Raw genomic sequence first — 14,035 nt, forward strand, 5'->3', positions numbered from 1 at the left:
CCACTGGCGAGGCAGGGGTGGGGACCCCGCTGCTCGTGCTGCGCGTGGCTTTTCCAGACACAGCCCCCGAGACACAGCTGGTGCTGCAAAGCCACCAACCGGTTCACAGCTCTTGCCTCTGCAGATCCAAAAGCCGCCCTGCTCTCCCACCTCTAGCAGATCTTTCCTTTTTTGGAAAGAAAGCAGACCGGCCTGGTCCTCCCCTTTCCGACAGGCTGGTTCACTCCCGGCTCTCACACTTAGAGCCTTTGTCTTCGGCCAGAGTCCTTATCTCAGTGCCTTCAGCACTTTCAGGTCCCACCTGGAAGCCCTCAGGCTCACCTGGACCCTCTCAAGGGCAGGGAGTTCCCCATAAAGCAGAGGTGTAGGAATTGGCCGAGGAAAAGAAACATTCCCAGCTAATGAGAAACAACCTGTGTGCATTTCTAAAACAAACCGAAAATGTACCCTTGAAGAGCTTCCAGACCTGGAAGTGCAAAGAAAAAACAGGCTGGCCTGGAAGTGCAAAGAAAAAACAGGCTGGCCGAGAGCAATTAGCAACACAGCCTCCCATTTGCAGGTAAGTGCGTGGCAGCTCTGTCCAGGCTGCTGCCCACTTACAGAAGAAACCAGAACACCCAGGGAATTGCAAACTCCACACAAAGCACGCGGAGCTCACCTCCCTGGAACTGATCCGGGAGAAACCTGGAATTTTATTTCTAACAAGGCAACTAAATGTTAGCATATTACAGGCCATTATGAACAGCAATCGTAGTATTAATACTCTACCTTATATAGTATTTTCCTCTTTTCAAGCTGTTTTTATGAGAGAGCCCTAGATCACAATGATCTTGGGATGTAGGGCAGCAGATGCATCTAATTTTATAAACGTTGTTTTATAATGTGAGAAAACTTAAAAGGAGAGAAGTTAACTACTTTGTGGATGCTATGAAATAAAATAGTGAAATTCCTAATTATTTTAAGGCCACTGTGCAGAGAAATTGCTTAAATATGTGTAAAAGATCTTAATAGATTGTTCTAGTAATTTCCATAAGAACTGCTGCAAGTATATAGAAATTAAAAATGGGACTGGATTAATAGTTGCACACTAACTTGCTCTGGGACTTTTAATCTTGATTTTCTTTTTTTCTTCCATGTAATTGTACTGCAACATGAAGATAAATATATTCATTTTGGTTACAATTATCTACCTCAAAGGAAGCAAATACAGTATCTTTCAAAGTGTAACTTTCTACTTTTTAAAGAGATTTTTGACAAGGAAAGGTTCCCAGTGCTATGCCTTTAAGTAGTCAGCACATTAACTCCTGCAGCTTCAGGTATACAGTGTTGCAGAAGGGAGATTACACTTGCCTTTGTAAAGTATATATATTTAAAACGCAAGGTTTCTGAATTAGCTCACCCCTGAATTACTTTTAATAACTTTTCATATAAAAACAAGAGTTTCAAAACAGCTTTAGGCTAACGCTTGCATCTGGAGGGGCTGTCCACTGACGTGGGAACAGCGGCCACGGGAAATCAGCGGCACAGTCGCTACCACGGAGCTGGGTCCCTGGTGGTGTGGCTACTCGAGTCCGGGCCGGGTAGGAGATAGTCCGGCTGGAGTCTGGACTTGCCACACTGATGCTGGAGGGAAGGTGAGTGAGAGCCGGTGGGGGGGGCGGGGGGCAGCTCTGGGCCGGGTCGGGGGGCCTGAGGCCAAGCACAGAGAAACCTGTGCCTTTGAGCCACAGGGGCCACAAAGCACATGGGAGCAGGAGGGGATCTTCAAAGGGGGAGGGGCTTCTGATTTCATTTTCCAATCACTTTTTATTAGCAGGTTGGTTTTGTTGGTTTTCCGTTGGGAATTTAAATTCTAGGAAAACAATTTGGGATTCTCTGTCCAGAAACGAATCTGTTCAGCTGGGGGCTGTGGAGTGTTTGCCTCTAAACCACGGCTGGAAAGGCCCCTCAGCCGGCGGGCCTGGCTCCTCTCAGCCGCCAGGCAGAGGATGCTTTTTTTGTTTGTTTCTAATTAATCTCTCTCTCTCTCTCTTTTTTAAATTGAAGTAGAGTTGATTTACAATGTTGTGTTAGTTTCTGCTGTACAGCAAAGTGATACACATATATATATATTCTTTTTTATATTCTTTCCCACCATGATTTATCCCAGGATATTGAATACAGTTCCCTGTGCTCTACAGTAGGACCTTGTTGTTTATCCAGAGGATGGCTTTTTATAGCCAGGATAACTCCTCAGGGGCTTATCAGTGCGACGAAAATAACCTCTGAAAACACAGGTCTGGACCAGTGGTTTTGCTGGTGCTGGTGTGAACATGTCCTTTGAAAATGAACAATCTCTTAAAGTTGTAGCAAAGTTCCTCTGGCCACCGCAGACGGCGGCTACAGCCAGCCTGGTCAGCCGTGTTCACAGAGGGAACATTCTAGAGCTGGTCCATGGGTCCTTCTTCCCTTCCTTCCTTCCTGGCACCAGTCAGCACAGAAGTCAGTTAATTGTTGAAAACAAGCTGACCATAATCTCAACTTTCATTTAATCCATGTTCTATCATAAAAGTGTAATGCATTTTAGGGTGAAAATGGCAATTCAGCTTTTATAGTTCTTTTTCTGGCATTCAAAACCATTTTCTTCTCTTTTAAATGTGTTCATTCTGATGAATGAAACAAGTTGGAGGAATTACATCTGGTAAGCTTGAGTTCTTGTGTGTGTGTGTTTTGGTTTTCTTTGTTTTAAGTGTCGGTTTATTTCAGCTTCTGAATTCTCAGAAGATTGTTACACATATAATCCAGTGTGTAAATTATGCTAAGCTGACTGGCAAATACAAAACAGAATTTGTGGTTTTTCCTAAAGATCATTTGTTTGTGTGAAAAATATTCAAATATTTAATAAGTTTGTTGGAGATCAATAAGGCAATCTAGGTGCCTGGTTTGGGCACCTTTTCTCCCTTATCCTAGTAATGAACATGTTTTCACAAGGTCTATGTGGTTACTCTTCTCTAATGGACACCTTAATTCACTTTGGGCGTCTCTGTTACTCTGTGGGTGAGGGTGGCCTGGAAATCCCAGCGGGGGGCCCTGTGGCCCATCTTTAGTGCTGGACACGCCCAGGGCTTGGCTCTGGGGGCCGACGCGGCAGGGCGGGAGCTGCCGCGGGTCTTTGAGCTGGTGCCACATGGCTCATCCCTCCAGCAAGCACAGACCTCACAGAGCTGTGTCTGCCGTGGTCTGGGGCGGCTGGGACCCAGCAGGCATGTGCCTTGCTCTGTGAGGAGGGGACCTCGGAGAACCTCCGGGGCCTGTGAGAGCAGAAGCTGCATCCCAGGAAGGATGGGGCCACCCAGGACCCCAGAGGACTGCCCACTTCGGCAGAGACCCCTGCCCAGAGCAGGTGGCCTGTGAACACGTTAGGCCTGATTCCTGCACAAGCCGGAAGCACTCATCCAGACAGGATCCGACTGAGCCCGGACAGGACCCTCGGGGGTGAGAGCCAGTTACTGGGCTTGAAACACTTTGGGGGGATGTCAGGTTGAACAGTACAAACAGAGAAGGAGCTCAGCACGGGGTGGGGACCCCTGCCAGCAGGCTGGGGCCCGGGCAGCACAGGGGAGGGGCCCAGCCTCACCTGCATCCCCCCTGCCCTCGTGGACACACCCCCTCTGCCTCTAGGCACCAAAACCAGCTCTGGGGACCCGGCTCCCGGCCTCTGCCCACCAGTCTGTTCCCTGTGCCCCTGCTTGGGGCTTGCGGGTGTGAGTCGGTTGGGTTTGCAGTAGCGTTGCCTGGGCTCCAGCCCTGCAGTGGAACCAATAAAAGCGCCTCAGGTGACAACAACAACAAACAAAATCATGAAAGGAGAGGATACACGGAAAAATTCCACCCACTCTCAGAAGAAAAGGAAAGACCATGGGAAGGATGAGAAGAAAAGCGAGTTATCCAGAGGGCTGATTGACTGGGGAGAGTCAATCTGTAAATACAGAGAATTCCAAGAAGAGAAAATAGACCAGATGGACTCCGAATTACAGAAATGATGGAGGAAGACTTGGAGAATTCAGCCTGGACCGGAGGAGCCGCCCCGATGGTATGGCTGTGTCTGGGCTTCTTGCCCGCAGGCTGTTGTGGGTCCTTCTTTGACTCCCAGAGACGCTCTGACAGCAGGGCATGGGCACTGCCACTTCCCCATGCCTGGAGACGTCAGCTTATCAAGCAGGCCTGAGGGTCCGTGTCGCTTCTTCCAGGAAGCCCACCATCCATGCCCCCTGCTTGGCCACTCACATCCAGTGACAGCAGTTGTTAGGTGGGAGCAGAGGAAATTGATTACTGGAGATCACATTTGTTGAATGGCTGAGTATCAGGAATTTCCTCTGCTTGGCTTCCCCTTTGGAACACACTGTTGGATTCCAATAAAATCAGACTTTATTGGGTTCCTTTCTGAGGTCCAGATATAGGCTCTAAACGCTGAGGGACCAAGTCACTTTATACTCCGATGTGTCTCAAACACCACTGTGAGCTATGTATTTGTGAAATGAGTATTTATTAATGACATCCTCGAAATGGCCTGCAAGGTCCTACGTGACCTGCCAGTCAGGGGTTACAGAACACTTTGCATTTAAGTGGGACCACGCGACCAGTTCTGCGCAGTGAAATTAGACGTTAACAAAGGCTACTACCAGGAGTGGCTGGTAAAACTTCCCGAAGGTCTTCCCTACGCTCTCTTTGCCCCATTGCCAGCTGGAAGCTGAGACCCCGGCAAACTGGAAGGCCCATGAGTTGAATAGGGCAGAGCCTCTGGGTCTGGGGTTCTTGTGGCTGGTGCCGCCACCCTGCAGCTGTGAACTGTTCCTTAGGTGAGTGGAAATAAGTTTTTATCACACCAAAATAAGTTTTTATAACGTTTTGGAGGTTTCCTGTCAAAGTAGCTTGTTGTGACCTCAACTTACATAACAGGTAGATAGTGCTGTGTTCCGCAATTCACTTCTACAGGCCAGTTAAACTCCAGTAGTGGGATATTTATCTTCGAAATCACCTCAGAAAATAACAGCAAACTAAAAAACGATATACAAACAGAAATATTAGGGAATTCCCTGGCGGTCCAGTGGTTAGGACTCTGTGCTCTCACTGAGGGCCCGAGTTCAATCCCTGGTTGGGGAAATAAGTTCCCACAAGCCGTGAGGTGTGACGAAAACCAACCAACCAACCAACCAACAATAAAACAGAGATATTATATAAATCAGTCAACAGAAAAGGGAAGAAACAAGGATATTGGAAGCAAGGCCAAGCATAAATACTGGGAACATGATTTTAAGCATCGCAAACTCCCCATTTGAATGAACCGTATCCCAGCAGGGGTTAAACACAGCCGGTGTAGCAGAGGCAGATCTGAAACAGAAAAAAAGAGAAATCTTTAAAGAAGATGCTGGGTAGAGATATTGCAGCAACCTGCTCAAAAGAGAAATGGCAATCACACATCAATGCATTCATGGCTAGAAGCTCTTATTTTGTTTCTCTGTTCACCAGCTGATGGGCGTTTGGGTTGCTTCCACTTCTGGGTATTGTGAACAGCATTGCTGTTCTGAACACTTCACACGTGTCGTCGTGTGGCCATTTGGTTTCATCTCCCTTGAGTCTGAGTCAACACCTCGGGGTGGAATTGCTGGGACCTGTGGTAAATTTTATATTGGACCTTGAAGGAACCTGGTTTTCTGAAGAAGTGGCTCCACCATTTTACACTCCCCGTGTTGAGCTGTCCGATCTACGGCAAGGAATGCTTCTCCATTTTCACAGATCTTTCAATTCTCTCAGTAATATTTTGTTATTTCCAGTATACAAGCTGGAAATAATTCTTTTCTTGAATCTTTTGTCTGAGTATTTTGATGCAATCATGAAAGGAATTTTCTTTATTTTTCATGGGTTCAAGGCAAGTATATAGAAGCAATTGGTTTTCTATTTTGAGCTAGTATGCTGCTACCACGCTGATCTTTTTTAGTGCCAGTAGAATTTTTTGTAAACTTCTTAGAATTTTCCACGTGTAGCGTTTTGTCATCTGGGAATAAAGGCAATTTTTTCTTTTTCCTTTCTCATAAGGATGTCTTTATTTCTTTTTCTTGCCTGATTGTGCTGGCTAGAACCTCTGGTATAATATTGAATAGAAATGGTAAGAATGGACATCCTTGCCTTGTTTCCAGTTTTAGAGAGAAAAGTATTCAGTTTTTCACTACTGAATTTAGGTTAATGAGTTATATTTTTTTGGTAGATGTCCTTTATTAAGAAGTTTCCATCTGTTTCTAACATTGAGTAGTTTTAATTATAAATGGGCGTTGGATTTTGTCAAATGCAGTTCTTGCCTCTATTCAGATGATCATATATTTCCCCCTCATTATGCTGTTAATAGAATTTATTAAATTAATTTATTTTGGCTATGAAACCACTTTGTATTCCTGGATAAATTCCTGCTTGTGGTGTGTAAGCCTTCCTTTTATGTTGCTGAGTCTGGTTCGCTAATATTTCGTTGAGAATCTCTGTGTCTATGTTCATGACAGGTGTTGGTCTAAAGCTTTCTTTCCCTATGGTGTCTTTATCCGGCTTTGGCATCAGGATAATACTGGTCTCATAGAATGAACTGGGAAATACTTCCTCACCCTCTATCTTCTGGAAGAGTTTAGAAAGGATCAATATTACTCTTCCTTCAAAAGTTTGAAACAATTACTAAAGTAGAGCCAGTAAGTGAGGACTTTCCCTTATGTAAGGATTCGTTTTTAAGATTTAAAAAAAATGATTGATGTATAGTTGATTTACAATGTTGTGTTGGTTTCAGGTGTATAGCACAGTGATACAGTTATGCATATAATATGTGTATATGTGTGTGTGTGTGTATTCTTTTTTAGATTCTTTTCCATTATAGGTTATTACAAGATACTGAGTATAGTTCCCTGTGCTATACAGCAGGTCCTTGTTGTTTACCTATTTTACATATAGTAGTATGTATTTGTTAATCCCAAACTCCTAATTTAGCCCTCCACTCCCCACTTCGCCTATGTAACCATAAGTTTGTTTTCTGTCTATGAGTCGGTTCCTGTTTTGTAAATAAGTTCATTTGTATCATTTTTTTTAGATTTCACATATAAGTGATATCATACGGTATTTGTCTTTCTCTTTCTGGCTTACTTCACTTAATTTGATAATCTCTAGATCCATCCATGTTGCTGCAAATGGCATTATCTCGTTCTTTTTTATGGCTGAGTAGTATTTCATTGTATATATATACACCACATCTTCTTTATCCATTCCTCTGTTGATGGACATTTAGGTTGCTTCCATGTCTTGGCTATTGTAAATAGGGCTGCTATGAACATTGGGGTGAATGTATATGATGTTTTTTAGAGCAGTTTTATCTTCACAGCAAAATTGAGAATAAGGCACAGGGAGTTCCCATATGCCCTCTGACTCCACATATGCACAGCCTCCCCGCTATCAACATCCCCCACTAGAGTAGTACATTTGTTACAACTGGTGAACCTATATTGACACATCGTAATCACCCAAAATCCACAGTTTACCTTAGAGTTCAACATTGGTGTTGCACATGCTATGGGTTTGGACAAAAGTATAATGTGTATTCACAATTATAGTATCATTCAGGGTAGTTTCACTGCCTAAAAATCCTCTGTCCTCCTTTCTCTCCTCAAACTCTGCCAAACATGGATCCTTTTACGATTCCATAACTTTCCTTTTCCATAATGTCACACTTATGAATCGTATAGTATGTAACTTTTTCAGACTGGCTTCTTTTAACTTAGTAACATGCATTTAAGTTTTCCCCATGTCTTTTCATGGCTGATAGCTCATTTCTTTTTAGCTTGGAATGATATACGCTGGGTGGACCAGTTTGTTTATCCATTCACCTGCTGAAAAACATCTTGGTTGTTTCCAAGTTTTGGCAGTTTTGAATAAAGCTGCTATAAACATCCATATCAGGTTTTTGTGTGGACATCACCAAAGTGTCTTCCAAAGTGTCTGCACCATTTTCATTCCCACCAGCTACTGAGGAGAGTTCCTGTTGCTCCACATGCTTGCCAGCATTTGCTGCTGTCAGTGTTCTGGATTTTGGCCGTTCTAACAGGCATGAAGTGGTATGTCATTGTTGATTTAACTTGCATTTCCCTGAGGACATATGAAGTGGAGCATCTTTTCAAATGCTTTATTTGCCGTCTGAATATCTTCTTTGGTGAGGTGTCTGTTAAGGTCTTTGGTCCATTTTTAAACTGGGTTGTTTCTCTTATTGCTGAGTTTTATGAGTTCTTTGTATATTTTGGATGAAAGTCCTTTATCAGGTGTGTCTTTTACAGATATTTGCTCCCAGTCTCTGGCTTGTCTTCTTCTTCTCTTGACATCGTCTTTTGCAGAGCAGAACAGAGTGCTTAATTTTAATGAAGTCCAGCTCATCAATTTTTCTCTTTCATGGATCGTGATTTTGATGTTGTATCTAGAAAGCCATTACCAAACCCAAGGTCATCTGGGTTTTCTCTTTTGCTATCTTCTAGGTGTTTTACATTTAGTTCTATGATCCATTTTGAGTTAATTTTTGTGAAGGGTGTTAAGGTCTGTGTCTAGATTTTTTTTTTTTTCATGTGGATGTTCAGTTGTTCCAGCACCATTTGTTGAAAACCATCTTTGCTCCATTGTGTTGCCCTTGCTCCTTTGTCAAAGGTCAGTTGACTCTATTTATGTGGGTCTATTTCTGTTGCATTGACCTATTTTTCTGTTCTTTCACCAATACCTCACTGTCTTGATTACTATAGCTTCACAGTAAGTCTTTAAGTCAGGTGGTGTCATTCCTCCAACGTTGTTCTTTTTCCTTAATATTTTGTTAACTATTCTGAATCTTTTGGAAATATTTCTAATTACTTGTAATATGTAATATGTCTATTCCTATTTCTTCTTTCTTCTTGAATCATTTTGGTAATAAATATCTTTCTAGGAATTTCTCTGTTTCTTCCAGTTATCTAATTTGTTGGCATAAAGTTGTTCATAGTATTCCCTTTATAATTCCTTAAATTTCTGCAAGGTTGCTGGTGATGTGCCCTCTTTTATTCCTGGTTTTGGTAATTTGTGTTATCTCTCTTTTTTCTTCATTAGTATAAATAAAGATTTGTTAACTTTTTAAAATCTTTTTAAGAAACCACTTTTGTTTTCATTGATTATCTCTAGTTTTTTCTGTTTTGATTGCGTTTTCACTCTAATCTTTATTATTTGCTTCCCCTGCTTGCTTTGGTTTAATTTGACCTTTTTTTTTTCTCCCTAATTTTGTAAGATGGAACCTTAGGCTACTGATTTGAAATTGTTTTTTTCCTTTTCTAATATAGACTTTTAAGCTAGGTCTAAAATTTACCTCTACGTGCTCTTTGGCTGCATCCCATAAATTTTGATATGTTGTGTTTTCATTTTTATTCATTTAAAATATTCTCTAAATTCTTTTTTTGATTCCTTGTTTGATTCATAAGTTATTTTAAAGTATTTAAAAGTTATTTAAGACTGATGTTATTTTCCAAATACCTTTGGATTTCCCAAATTTCCTTCTGTTGTTGATTTCTAATGACATTTCTAATTTCATTTTGGTCAGAAGAATACTCTGATTTTAATACTTTCAAATTTATTGAGAGTTGTTTTATGGCTTAGTAGATGGTCTATATTGAAGACTATTCTATGTGCACTTGAAAAGATTATATATTCTAATGCTGTTAAGGGGAGTGTTCCCTAGATGTTAGCTGGGTCAATCTCTTGATAGTGTTATTCAGGTATTTTGTATTCTTGCTGATTTTCTATCTGGTTTTCTATCAGTTATCTAGAGTAGGATATTAACATGCCCCACTATTATAATTGAATTGTCAATTTCTCATTTCAGTTTTGTTAGTTTTGCTTCGTGCATTTTGGGCTCTGTTATTAGTTGTGTACTGGTTTACAGTTATGTCTTTTTGGTGAACTGGACTTTTTATCATCATAAGAATCTGTCTTTAGTAATGCGTTTTGTCTTAAAGTTCATTTTGTTGATATTAGTATGGATGCTTTCGTTCTTGTATGGCTCCCATTTGCATGGTATATTTTTTTTCATCATTTACTTTCAAACTTTTTGTGTCTTTGAATCTAAAGTGTATATTTTACATAGGACACATCATTGGATCTTGTTTTTCTTGTTGTTATTTTGTTTTGAATCCAGTTAAACAATCAGGCTTCTGAATGGAGTGTTTAATCCATTTATAGTTAATATGGTTGAATTTATTTCTGCCATTTTTCTACTTGTTTCCTTTACTTCCATGACCTTTTTGTTCCCGTTCTTCCTTTACTGCTTTTTTTTGATGTTAAAAACAATTTTATAATGAACAATTTTCATTCTTTTTTAATGTTGTTTTCTTGGAGAAACTCTGTGCTAGGGATTACAATATATGTATTTACTTATCACAGTCTACTTCATGTTAATACTGCCTTAAATTTGACAAAATATAAATGCTTTCTACTCCAATATAGCCTCATCCCCTTACTTTTTTTGTGCTATTATGGGCCTATGTATTATGCCTATATATGCTATAAGCCCAACAGTACAGTTTTCTAATTATTGTCTTAAGTTATTGTATTTCAAATAACTTAAGGGAACATTAGAAAAAATATGTTTGTACTGTCCTTATATTTACTGACATAAGAGCTTTACTGGTGTGCTTTGTTTCTTCATGTGCATTCAGGTTACCTTGTGGTGTCATTTTGTTTCAGTCTGAACAATTTCCTTTAGTATTTCTTCTAAGACAGGTATGCTAGCAGCAAATTCTTTCAGTATTTCTTGACCTGGGAAAGAATTTTTTTTCTTACTCTTTGAAGAATATTTTTGCTGATTATAGAGTTCTTGGTGACAGGCCTATTTTTTTGTTTTAGCAACTTTAATATGTTATCCCAATAGCTCCTTGCATGCCTTCTTCCTTATGGGAAGTTAGCTGTTAGTCTCATTACAGTTTTCTTGTACATGGTGAGCTGTTTTTCTCTTACCCCTTTCAAGATTTTCTCTTTGTTTTTGGTTTCCAACAATTTTACTATGTTGTGTCTAAGTGTGCATCTCTTTGTCTTTATCTTATTTAGAATCTGTTGAGCATCTTGGGTGTCAAGATTTTTCATCAAATTTGGGAATTTTTCAGCTATTATTTCCTCAAGTATTTTTCTGCCATTTTCCACTCTTTCTGAGTCCCATTTAACTTATATTGGTATATTTGATAAAGTCCCACAGGTCTCTGTTTATTTTTCCTCATTCTCCTTCTCTTTTGCTCTTCACATTGAGTATTTTTTTTGACCTATTTTTAGGTTTGCTGAGTCGTTGTCCTGACAGTCCAAATACTCTGTTGATTTTTCATTTGGCTATTGAGCTTTTCAACTCCAGAATTTCCATCTGATTCTTTTAAATAATCTCTAACTATTTCTTGATATTCTCTAGTTGATTTGTCATTCTCACTAAGTTTTCATTTAATTTTTTAAATACGATTTTCTCAATTCTTTGACATATTTATAATATCAATAGCTACTCTGAGGTCTTTGGTAGTTTTAATACCTGGATCTTCTCAGAGCAGCTTCTACTGACTGCTTCTTTTTTTTTTTTTAGCATCTTTATTGGAGTATAATTGCTTTACAATGGTGTGTTAGTTTCTGCTGTATGACAAAGTGAATCAGCTATACATATACATATATCTCCATTATCTCCTCCCTCTTGCGTCTCCCTCCCACCCTCCCTATCCCACCTCTCTAGGTGGACACAAAGCACCGAGCTGATCTCCCTGTGCTATGCAGCTGCTTCCCACTAGCTATTTTACATTTGGTAGTGTATATATGTCCATGCCACTCTCTCACTTCGTCCCAGCTTACCCTTCCCCATCCCTGTGTCCTCAAGTCCATTCTATACATCTGTGTCTTTATTCCAGTCCTGCCCTAGGTTCTTCAGAACCTTTTTTTTTTTTTTAGATCCCATATATATGTGTTGGCATACAGTATTTGTTTTTCTCTTTCTGACTTACTTCACTCTGTATGACAGTCTCTAGGTCCATCCACCTCACTACAAATAACTCAATTTCATTTCGTTTTATGGCTTAGTAATATTCCATCGTATATATATGCCACATCTTCTTTATCCATTCATCTGTCAGTGGAAACTTAGGTTGCTTCCATGTCCTGGCTATTGGAAAGAGTGCTGCAATGAACATTGTGGTACATGACTCTTTTTGAGTTATGGTTTTCTCAGGGTATATGCTCAGTAGTGGGATTGCTGGGTCATATGGCAGTTCTATTTTTAGTTTTTTAAGGAAGCTCCATACTGTTCTCCATAGTGGCTGTATCAATTTACATTCCCACCAACAGTGCAAGAGGGTTCCCTTTTCTCCACACCGTCTCCAGCATTTATTGTTTGTAGGTTTTTTGATGATGGCCATTCTGACCAGTGTGAGGTGATACCTCATTGTCGTTTTGATTTGCATTTCTCTAATGATTAGTGATGTTGAGCATCCTTTCATGTGTTTGTTGGCAATCTGTATATCTTCTTTGGAGATATGTCTATTTAGGTCTTCTGCCCATTTTTGTATTGGGTTGTTTGTTTTTTTAATATTGAGCTGCATGAACTGCTTGAATATTTTTGAGATTAATCCTTTGTCAGTTGCTTTATTTGCAAATATTTTCTCCCATTATGAGGGTTGTCTTTTCATCTTGTTTATGGTTTCCTTTGCTGTGCGAAAGCTTTTAAGTTTCATTAGGTCCCATTTGTTTATTTTTGTTTTTATTTCCATTTCTCTAGGAGGTGGGTCAAAAAGGATCTTGCTGTGATTTATGTCATAGAGTGTTCTGCCTATGTTTTCCTCTAAGAGTTTGATAGTGTCTGGCCTTACATTTAGGTCTGTAATCCATTTTGTGTTTATTTTTGTGTGTGTTGTTAGGGAGTGTTTAAGTTCAGTCTTTTACATATAGCTGTCCAGTTTTCCCAGCACCACTTATTGAAGAGGCTGTCTTTTCTCCATTGTATATTCTTGCCTCCTTTATCAAAGATAAGGTGACCATATGTGAGTGGGTTTATCTCTGGGATTTCTATCATGTTCCATTGATCTATATTTCTGTTTTTGTGCCAGTACCATATTGTCTTGATTACTGTAGCTTTGTAGTATAGTCTGAAGTCAGGGAGCCTGATTCCTCCAGCTTCGTTTTCCTTTCTCAAGATTGCTTTGGCTATTCGGGGTCTTTTGTGTTTCCATATAAATTGTGAAGTTTTTTGTTCTAGTTCTGTGAAAAGTGCCATTGGTAGTTTGATGGGGATTGCATTGAATCTGTAGATTGCTTTGGGTAGTATAGTCATTTTTACAATGTTGATTCTTCCAATCCAAGAACATGGTATATCTCTCCATCTGTTTGTGCCATCTTTAATTTCTTTCATCAGTGTCTTATAGTTTTCTGCATACAGGTCTTTTGTGTCCTTAGGTAGGTTTATTCCTAGGTATTTTATTCTCTTTGTTGCAATGGTAAATGGGAGTGTTTCCTTAATTTCTCTTTCAGAGTTTTCATCATTAGTGTATAGGAATGCAAGAGATTTCTGTGCATTAATTTTGTATCCTGCTACTTTACCAAATTCATTGATTAGCTCTAGTAATTTTCTGGTAGCATTAGGATTCTCTTTGCATAGTATCCTGTCATCTGCAAACAGTGACAGTTTTAATTCCTCTTTTCTGATTTGGATTCCTTTTATTTCTTTTTCTTCTCTGATTGCTGTGGCTAAAACTTCCAAAACTATGTTGAATAATAGTGGTGAGAGTGGGCAACCTTCTCTTCTTCCTGATCTTAGTGGAAATGGTTTCAGTTTTTCACCACTGAGAACAATGTTGGCTGTGGGTTTGCCATATATGGCCTTTATTATGTTGAGATAAGTTCCCTCTATGCCTACTTTCTGGAGAGATTTTATCATAAATGTGTGTTGAATTTTGTCGAAAGGTTTTTCTGCATCTATTGAGATGATCATATGTTTTTTTCTCCTTCAATT

At 39.9% G+C, this 14,035-nt stretch overlaps 1 long non-coding RNA gene across 1 annotated transcript; it reads left to right on the forward strand.

The window, feature by feature from the left end:
• Positions 1 to 494: 494 nt before the first annotated feature.
• On the forward strand, positions 495 to 12,834 carry LOC118893236. Its single transcript, XR_005019437.1, has 3 exons — positions 495 to 559; positions 1,452 to 1,634; positions 12,806 to 12,834. It is a non-coding gene; the product is annotated as an uncharacterized LOC118893236 (long non-coding RNA).
• Positions 12,835 to 14,035: the final 1,201 nt, after the last annotated feature.

The sequence above is a fragment of the Balaenoptera musculus genome, chromosome 3, assembly GCF_009873245.2.
Source record: "Balaenoptera musculus isolate JJ_BM4_2016_0621 chromosome 3, mBalMus1.pri.v3, whole genome shotgun sequence".
NCBI lineage: Eukaryota > Metazoa > Chordata > Mammalia > Artiodactyla > Balaenopteridae > Balaenoptera > Balaenoptera musculus.